Raw genomic sequence first — 10,686 nt, 5'->3', positions numbered from 1 at the left:
TTTAATGACTTTTTTTTACAAAAGTACCTACAAAAAGACGGGCACACAATTTTTCTGTCTGTTACGGTTTGTATGCTGACGATGAAGTGCTTCTTGCCGATAGCAGAAAATACCTGCAGGAGATGGTGACGAAGGTATACAATGTGTGCAAGGAAAGCGATTTGCTGACGAATCTAAAGTTATGGTTTTTGAATGAGTTGAATGTAGATCTGAGTGCGAAATAGTAGTGAATGGGGAAATTATGGAACAGATAGATAATTTTGTATATTTGGGAAGTATGTTTTCAAGGAATGGAAAGATTGATAATGATATTGAAGAAAGGAGAATAAATGCCGGGAACAAAGTGAATGGTCCGTTAAATTCAGTTACATTCTTCTAATCCTTATACAAACCCATTGGTGCATAGGGCACTGCATCATATCGCGGTGTTATCTTGATCGTTAATTGCACGAAGGCAAGTTGATCAGCCCTGCGTTTCAGGTACCAGTTCAGGGTGATAAATACTTAAATATGTATGTGAAAACCACTCATATTTATTTTGACCCCCCTGGGAATCTAACTCGGGACTTCCAGCACGGTAGCCAGATGCGCTAACCACTACACTACAGAGTATATACATAAATATATATATATATATATATATATATATATATATATATATATATATATATATATATATATATATATATATATATATATATATATATATATATATATATATATATATATATATATATATATATATATATATATATATATATATATATATATATATATACATAAATCTTTTTTTTATTTTTGAGGTGTGGGCATTTACGAGGCTAACGACCGTCATAGGCTGGTTTAAGTGATCACTCTACACACATGTAACATTTATCAATTCCATATATATATATATATATATATATATATATATATATATATATATATATATATATATATATATATATATATATATATATATATATATATATATATATATATATATATGTAATAAAATAACTAGGTACCTACCTATACATTTTATTAAGTACTTACAAAAAGTACCTACATAAAACAGTTCTACCACCAGATGCCGCATGCGTCGCTCAGAATAAAACAAAAGACTTCCGATAATATTATTAGCTGTCAGAATCAGATAGATAGATAGATAGATAGATATAAAAATTATTATAAAGATAAATTAAGAATAAACTTTAATTACAAAGCAACACATTGTTTATTTTATTATTATACACCCACTTTACATATTATTTACACTTAATTTTCAAAAGGAAAATATTACCACGTTATAAAACGACAATTTTGTCAATTGGAAATGGATTATGAAACATTAGATGTATTAAAACAATTACTACAATATGTTCGGAGTGAGAGAGAAAAATTAGAAGATGATCAAAGAAAACGATTAGAAGATAAACAAAGAAGACGTAGAAATCTAAGAGCTAGTGATAAAATTAAAGATAAAAGTCCATGTAAGATTTGTGAAAATTTAAATAAGGGAACTCGATATCACCCTGAAGCAACGTGCTGGTTTAAAACAAAGGAGGATGATAAGATTAATAATAAAAATGAAGATTTACAAATTACACAGAAACAGTGCTTGAAGAATGAAAATAAAAATAATATGAAAAAAATTTCTACAAAATATAAAATAAAATATACTCCAGAAAAGAAGAATTTCGAAGCAGATTGTATGAGCAGGAATCCAGTATTAAAATCGAAGGAAAATGCAAATGAACAATTAAAAGTTGTAAATTTGGTTAAAATAGAAGATATTTTAAAAGATCAGAATAAAAATGAAGACATACAAATAACACAGAAACAGTGCTTGAAGAATGAAAATAAAAATAAAGTAGAAAAAAATACTACAAAATATAAAACAAAATATACTCCAGGAAAGAAGAATTTAGAAGTAGATTGTCTAAGCAGGAATCCAGTTTTAGAATCGAATGAAAATGCAGATGAACAATTAAAAGTTGTACATTTGGTTATATTAGAAGATACTTTAAGAGATCTGAATAAAAATGAAGGAATTCAAAAGAAAAAAACAAATGGACTGAAAAAAACTGTGTCTACTTTAAAAGGGTCAAGAAAAAAAAAATACAAAAAAAAGACAGAAAGAAAAAAGAACGGAAAAAAAAGAAAGAAAGAAAAAAAAACAAGAAAGAAAAAAAAAGAAAATAAAAGAAGGAAAAAAAAGAAAGAAAGACAAAAAAAAAAAAACTTTATCATATCACTAAACTTATACCAGTCCCTTCACTACAAGAAGATGATCCGGAGGACGAGTGAAAATTTTACTATGAATTTTCATCCCCAAGGGGGGAGATGTAATAAAATAACTAGGTACCTACCTATACATTTTATTAAGTACTTACAAAAAGTACCTACATAAAACAGTTCTACCACCAGATGCCGCATGCGTCGCTCAGAATAAAACAAAAGACTTCCGATAATATTATTAACTGTCAGAATCAGATAGATAGATAGATAGATAGATATAAAAATTATTATAAAGATAAATTAAGAATAAACTTTAATTACAAAGCAACACATTGTTTATTTTATTATTATACACCCACTTTACATATTATTTACACTTAATTTTCAAAAGGAAAATATTACCACGTTATATATATATATATATATATATATATATATATATATATATATATATATTTATATATATATATATATATATATATTTATATATATATATATATACATATATATATATATATATATATATATATATATATATATTAATATATATATATATATATATATATATATATATATATATATATATATATATATATATATATATATATATATATATATATATATATATATATATATATATATATATATATATATATATATATATATATATATATATATATATATATATATATATATATATATATATATATATATATATATGTATATATATATATATATATATATATATATATATATATATATATATATATATATATATATATATATATATATATATATAAATATATATATATATATATATATATATATATATATATATATATATATATATATATATATATATATATATATATATATATATATATATATATAGTTCAATTTCGAAACATAGTTCTTGAACCACTAGAATTTTACTTAAGACATCTCTTGATAATAATAGGAGATAATCCATATCTGCGAAGTATTTGGACACACTTTAAATGTTAAAATGGCTAACTGGCAAATTCAATACCGTATTAATTAAAATATATTAAAAAAAATAATAGGGAGATGGTTGGCCACCCCTCACCGCTGCCTCAGGCTCCCCTCTGCTACCAACTTTAGCGGGAAAATTAAATTTGCCATATTAATTTGCCCAGTGGTTTCGCTGGACGAGCATTGTGAGGGGCAAATACTATAAACGCGACATGAACGAATTGTCATCAAATCAGTGAACAGTTAGATATACAAATACAAACAAATACTTTAATTGAAAAGTGAGCTTATTACTGATTCAAAAGTGAACTAATTGGTTTTTATTTAGTATTTTTTCGTTTGAGTAAAGTTGTGTTAAAAATTAGTCAATGTGGTATTAGTTTTTTTTTAAACTTTTGCGTGAATTGTGATAAATGTAATACTGTTCCCTAAATTTCCCGTGGGACAAAAATATCATGTCAGCTTATCTGCTGTCTGTATGGACTAAGTAGACTCTACTTTGTCCAAAAATGCAAAAAAACCTACTACAAAAAAATGTCCCTTACTGTGTTTTAAATTTGGACAGCCGTTATGTTACTTCAATATATATACATATATTAAAAAATATATATTATTCGGTCGTATTTTTGTAGTTTTTTATACGATAAAGTTAATATTAAACATGTTTTTTTTAAATCCCATAAAAAAATAAATAACACATGAATTTAAATATTTCAAATATGTACTCAAATATATAAGTTGCATTTTATTTTGCAATATTTTTAGTACGTCAAAATTATTGTTTTCATATCGCTCACTCCTTTCAACAACGTCATATATCAAAAAACTTGATTTTTCAGGAGATCGTTTTTAAAGTTTAAGAATATAATGAAATAGATTAAAAATAAATATCAAGCCACTTATTGAACTTTTTACTGCGCAACAGATCTTTTTAGGTAAAACCTGAAGGTTTTTTCTACATTTGAAAAATATTTAATTTATTTATAAAAATAATTAAACAATACATTTTCTTCAAAATGCAACAACAACATTTTCTGCCCTGTAGCGGGTAAATGTTAAGTTAAAAATATGCCGCTTTTGCAGAGATATAGTACATTTTCTGGGCATTCCAAAAACTGAAAATTGACGAAAACTGAAAATTGATCAGATGTTTTCAATGAAGCATATCATACATTTTTTTTAATTTAAGTAGTGTGGTTGTCACCTTGGGTTGTATGTTAAGTGTTACGCAATGTTTAAAGTGATCACTAAAACCGGTCAATGACGGGTAGCACTCGTGTAGAGATAGAAATAAAATTGTGTGTGTGATAAGAAACCAAATTTGATATTTCAACATAGATGAAGAGGAATATGGAATTCGGGCTCACGATCTATGTTGAGATATAATTCTTCGTCTATGTTGAGATATAATTATAAATTACTCCTAAGTGGACGAACCCAGATTTGTGAACAAAGATTTTGACACATTCAAAATATTGTGGAAGCAATAAATGTTGAGCAACTAATTGAAATATATTATTTATAAAACAATTTTGTTTAAATACGACCTTTTATTTCACAAATTAAAGTTGTATTTTTTACCATATAGTAATTTAGATGTTGGTATCTATAGTTATTATTTCATAGGTATTGATTAAAAAAATGTAATTTTCTTGCCCGTTCATAGTTATTGATGAAAATTTAACGAAAACCAAATGTCAAGGTCATGGGATCAAAATTAATCGATCATCGTTAGCAAATAAACACAAATATTGGGTTTTTATTTTATTTCATTTACATATACATATTTCGTTTTGGTTCCATAATAGGCCTTTGTCAGGATGTTGGATTATCAGCTGATAAATTAATAGGAAAAATCACAAGACTAACGATAACATTCTTATTGAAATCTGTTGGGAACTAAGGGAGATATTAAAGTTTAAACTTTGGATATTTGAATAAAACGAAAAACGTGCGTTCGCATACGTCATCAAATTTCCGTCATCGAACGTTTTTTGACGTCATATAGTTTATTGTCTATGGTTTATAGAGCTGTAATAGTAGTAGTGTGGATTGTTTGTTTACCACTATATTACCATTTGTGTTATACAAATATGAAGGGAGGGTGGACCATAGACATCAACAAATAGAGCCGCCAATAATTTAGCAATGACACCAACATTAAAATAACTCCATCGTTTATGTGGCGTCATTCATTGCCAACTTACGAAAATAATGTTTTTTTTGAAGGCGAACTTTACAAAAGAAAATGATGAATGAAAACATTAATTATATCTGCTGTTATAAACACAAAACGAGTCTTATACAATCCATTATAGGTTGAGTATATTAAATTAGATATTCCTCCCGTATGACAAAGATCCATTATGAATAAGTAGTTTTTTCTATGAGAAGATAATCAATTCAGAATGTAGGTACTATAAAAATGCTACACGTTATCAGCAGTATAAGTGTGAATAAAACATAATATTTAAATTTATTGAATTAAGTACCTAAATATATTTATATATTATAAAAAATGAATAAATTATTGTGTTTAGTTATGGTTATATTGTGTAAAGCTGGCGTATGTTCACAAACCCACGAAAACAGCAAAATGTCGACGGTAAGTACTAGTTACAAAAATATTTTTTTTTCAAAAGTAGAAACCATTTTAAAAAAAGAGAAATATCCAACTATCTCGAGATACCAACATTATTTTTTTTCATTTCATTCAAACCCTTATCTGCACCCTAATGGTGCACAGGGCACTGCATCATATAAACGCAGCGATCTCTTGTTCGTTAGCACATGAAGGAAAGGTGATCAGCCCTCCGCTTCAGGTACCAGTCCAGGGTAAGATTGAATAAATATTACAGTGAAAAAATCACATATATTTTTTATGTCCGCCTCCGTAGTGTAATGGTCAGCATGCTCGGCTACCGTTCTGGAGGTCCCGGGTTCGATTCCCAAGGGGGGTAAAATAAATATAAGTGATTTTTTCGCTGTTACATACATTCAATATTACCCTGGACTGGTGCCTGAATCGGAGGGCTGATCACCTTTTCTTCATGTGTAAACGATCAAGATAACACTGCGTTTATATAACGCAGTGCCCTATGCACCATGGGTGTGCGGATAAGGGTTTTATTATTATTATTATTATATATTTTAAACCCCCTGGGAATCGAACCCGGGACCTCCAGAACGGTAGCCGAGCGTGCTGACAATTAAACTACGGAGGCGGACGAACATGACTTTACAATACCAAAATGCAATACCAAATAATTCCAATAGAACTTTAAATATTTGAGAACCAAGTGCTACAAATATCTTAATAAATCATTAAATAAAAAATAAGTCATTAAAATGCTAAAAATTAAATTAATTGTATTATATACACGTTAATTTAAGAAGATTCGCAACTACATTCGCCTCAAAAATGTGTTTAACCGTTCTTTCCTAACTCATTCGTTGCACATCGCTCATTCCTTTCACCATCGTCATATATAAATAATCGTTAATTTTCAGTTGTGTATGTTTTCGGAATGCCCAGAAAATGTACTAAATCCCAGCAAAAACGGCATATTTTTAACTTAATATTTACCCGCTACAGGGCAGAAAGTGTTGTTTTTGTATTTTGAAGAAAATGAATTGCTTTTTTTTTAATATGCTGAATATTTTTCAAATGGAGAAAAACCTTCAGGTTTTACTTAAAAAGATCTGTTGCATAGCAAAAAGTTCAATGAGTGGGTTGACATTTATTTTTTAATACATTTGATTATATTTTTAAACTTTAAAAACGATCTCCTGAAAAATCAAGTTTTTTTTTATATATGACGTTGTTGAAAGGAGTGAGCGACATGTCCAAACCATCTCAACACACTTTTCGTAATTTTATCGATAATGCCTTTCCATTTCTTCCTTATTTCACCATTCGAACATCTACCATACATAAAATGACCATACATCCTATTTTGAACGGGACCGTCCCGTTTTTAGAAAGCCTTTCCCGTTGTCCCCAAGTAAAGTTTCGGGACGTTGAAAAATCCCGTTTTCAAAAAAAGAGCAACACACGGCAACAATTTTGTGGCCTAAAATCAACGATAGTTTGTAGTATAGCCGTTTCATATAATTTGCTGAACAAATCCTAGCTTGATTTCAGTGCATATCAGTCATGTGTAAAGTGACCACACATTTCGTTTTTAGATACCCTGAACAACGTAATTTTTTCATATTTGTACTATTTATTCCTCATATTTTCTTTATAAACATTCCTTTTCGTTTTATTAAAACATAAAAACTATGAAAAAATCGTGTTTTCTTGAATATACATACTATTACGTAAAAATTGGTAGATTTCCCGTTTTGAAAACAAAAATAAATGGTCACATTAATCATACATCGCTTTTTACGTTAAACAGTTTTAAAATTCTATAAAATACTAAACCAAAATGTAGGAATAAAATAATGAAATTATATACCCATAAAATTATGATTTATAAAGCATTAATGATATTTTTTCGCTATTTTTCCTCAAAAACAGAAATAATCGTTTTAAAAATTGCCAGCATGTGACGTCTGACATCGAGATGTGACCTAACGGATTATGAATTTTTGCGTATAATAATTTAAACATTTATAATAACCTCATAAAAAGTTCAATATAAACATGATTGGTTTAAAAATTCAAATACGTAATCTGATATTTTGCATGTTATACAAATTTACATATTTTAAAATTCTGTTCATGTAACATGTCGCTCACTCCTTTCAAGAACGTCAAGAACGAAATTTTTAGCTTAATATTTACCCGCTACAGGGCAGAATGTGTTGTTTTTACATTTTGAAGAAAAGGTATTGTTTAATTATTTTTTTAAATTTACTAAATATTTTTCAAATGGAGAAAAAACCTTCAGGTTTTACCTAAAAAGATCTGTTTCACAGAAAAAAGCTCAATAAGTGGCTTGATATTTATTTTCAATACATTGTATTATATTTTAAAACTTTAAAAACGTTCTCCTGAAAAATGAAGTTTTTTGATTTATGACGTTCTTGAAAGGAGTGAGCGATGTGTTACCTACACGAAGTTTGTAGGTTATAAAATTACAATATTTTTTATTTATTACTAGCTATACCCGACTAAGCGTTGCCGTGGCTCAGTCTGGTTAAACGGAAAAGAAAATTTTATAAAGCACACATTTCTCACTTACCCAAGAATCACTTACCTTTTCTCTAAGTATTTTGGCCATGTTATTATTTATCTGCTTGGAAAACTATTTTCACCTTATTTTTGGTATTTTACCAATTTGACAGTTGAAAAAAAAACAATGGAATCTCACTTAGTTTGCTTTAAATTCATTTTTTTTCATTTATTTTAAAAATGCGTCTGTTGGTGACCGCATGAATAAATTGTACCTCCCTAGGTTAAGTGGTATAGGTACGCATATTCAAATCTATCAAACAGGACACATTTGTATACAATTTTAATTTGGAACAAAAACCTGACAAATAAACCAAGTGAGATTCTTCTGTGTTTCCAAATGTCAAAATGGTGTAAGAAAACTGGCAAAATGGGAAAATAGTTTTACGCATATTTCTGTTCCAATTCCCATTTTTTCTGCCGTTTTATTTTATTATAGAAACCACCACGGGCATGCACACAATAACTATTGTAAGTTTCATCGCAATCGGTTGAATAGTATAGGAGTCTTTAGAGCAGATTAACGAGCTGTTCATAGGACAAAAGGGGTATTCACAAGGCTTACGACTGTATAAAGTGATCACTTAAACCAGCCTATGACGCCTGTCATAGACTGGGTATAGGTCATAGGTCATACGACCTCGCAAGCTCTATTCATACCCAGATTTCCATATTCTCTTCATCTATGTTGAAATCTCAAATGTCAAAATGACAGCTAAGTGAAGAAACTCAGATTTATGAACAAGAATTTGACATTAAAAGTTGTCCGCCTCTGTAGTGTAATGGTCAGCACACTCAGCTACCGTTCTGGAGGTCCCGGGTTCGATTCCCAGGGGGTTCAAATAAATATAAGTGATTTTTTCACTAATAATTATTCCATATTACTCTGGACTAGTACCTGAAGCGGAGGGCTGTTCAACTCTGCTTCATGTGTTAACGATCAAGATAACACTCCGTTTATATGATGCAGTGCCCTATGCATCATTGGGGTGCGGATAAGGGTTTGAAAATGAAAATTCGTCCCACCGTATTCCCATATCTGATACAGAAGCATCTAGGCTTACTGACAAACCTTCTCTTGCAAAGCAATTTTGTTCTTGTTTTATGAAGTAAGTTGCCAAATTTAAAGAAAATGTGAAACAAAATTGTAAAATATCCCTGTCACTGCCAATCTAAATAAATACAAGTTTGTAAAACCACCACCAAATTTTCTAAAGTGGCTCAGGGTAGGCAGTGAAAGGGATTAGTAGTTAGTTCAGTTGGTCGGCTAGATCCGATTCCGACCAGACGTTGGCCGGTACACAGAAACCTCCTCAACCCCGACCAGCACAGCAGACAGCCACGGAACAGTGCAAAGACATTTGCAGAAAATGCTCAGTTATCGCATTTCCCACTCAACCATTATTCATCAATTCTCTATTACGGATCCCTTTCACAAGTTATGATTTTTTCCTTGACACAAACCTATCACTATCCTAAGAAACGATGGACAAAAATAATATAGGTACGAGCTTATTCTAAGCTCTAAAAGAGACTTTAAGAGATTTTACCGCAACAATGCTCCGCTTTTAATGAAAAAAACATGTGATATGTACCTCTAACAATTGTTAAATAATATAATATATTGTTGTCAAGCAGGTACCTACTAAGTTTTTTAAAAAATCCGCTGATAATTTTTAATATCACGGTTTACCCACTAAGTATTTATTTAAAAAAAAAATAAAAAAATCGCCCTCGGTAAGACACATATAAATGCGATCTATCCTCATTTTCAGTAGGTAGTTTAAAAAAATTGCTTTATAAAATTAAACTTTGCTTTCACCACTTTTTTTTATTAATACAATTCAACCTACCGGTTTCAACAATACATTGTCATCATCAGGGTTTATTTTAAATCAAAAACATTAAAAACATTAAAATACTCTCACCAAAAACTTCCACACACTGCATAAAAATCCTATATGGAGTGTGTGAAAGTTTTTGGTGAGAGTATTTTATTGTTTTTAATGTTGTTGTTTTAAAATAAACCCTGATGATGACAATGTATTGTTGAAACCGGTGGGTTGAATTGTATTAATAATAAAAGTTGTGAAAACAAAGTTAATTAATTTTAAAAAGATATTATATTGAAAGCTGTCCCACCGCATGCCCAGATCTGATACAGAAGCATCTAGGCTTCCTGACAGATCTGCTCCTGCTAAGCAATTTTTTTTTACTAAGTTGCGAAATTTATTGAAAATGTGAAACAACATAAAATTGTATCCCGATTTTACTGTGAATTTACATTT

This window comes from Brachycentrus maculatus, unplaced genomic scaffold (genome assembly GCF_059751285.1).
Source record: "Brachycentrus maculatus isolate JH-2025_06_01 unplaced genomic scaffold, ASM5975128v1 h1tg000657l, whole genome shotgun sequence".
NCBI classification, from domain to species: Eukaryota; Metazoa; Arthropoda; class Insecta; order Trichoptera; family Brachycentridae; genus Brachycentrus; species Brachycentrus maculatus.
This window is presented reverse-complemented; position numbering follows the sequence as displayed.